Here is a 707-nt window from a genome sequence, read left to right on the forward strand (position 1 = left end):
CACAGTTTCATTAGTCAGCAAATAATCTTCAAGCGCTGTCCTGCACATCTGAGAAAGAGCAATTAAGTATTCGAGAAAACCTGACCTGTATCCTTCCCTTTCATTCCTGGGAAGTCGTTAAGAAGAGGGAAATATACTCTGGTACATGATAACGAAGATACTGTGCGGCTGGTACCCTGTATGGATATCAATAATGATTATGAATTAGTACCAGGTGGAACTTATTATATATTGTTTTTTGATGTCATAAAAATGGGAAAACAAATTATCTTTATCTGATCTTGTATAATCGGTTTGAAAATATGTTTTCTTGAACAAGGAACACAGGGCCTCCTTATATCCTGCAAGACATGAAAGAACTGAGGACAGATCAAATATTTGCATAAAACTAGAGATACAATAATTTCCCTACATTTGTCTTTCCCGTCTTAGTAAAATACTTATGGACAAACAATGAACATTTCTTTTTATATTTCAATCACTTTCCCTTCCTTTAATCAAATCTTCCATTACTAGATAAGTTCCTTAAGAGCAATTAGAGGTTCATCTTCAGGTTTAGTACTTTTGCTAAATAAACGGAATCAAGCTGAAATACATTTCCCTCCTTAAAGCGCTTCAGAAGCTGCAGTAAATGTTCATTTCAAGAGAGAGAAGGACTGTTACTCGAAGGCTGTTCCTTCTCCCGCTCCCCCTCCCCAACAATGCGC

The sequence above is a fragment of the Penaeus monodon genome, chromosome 23 (genome assembly GCF_015228065.2).
Source record: "Penaeus monodon isolate SGIC_2016 chromosome 23, NSTDA_Pmon_1, whole genome shotgun sequence".
In the NCBI taxonomy this organism is placed as follows: Eukaryota; Metazoa; Arthropoda; class Malacostraca; order Decapoda; family Penaeidae; genus Penaeus; species Penaeus monodon.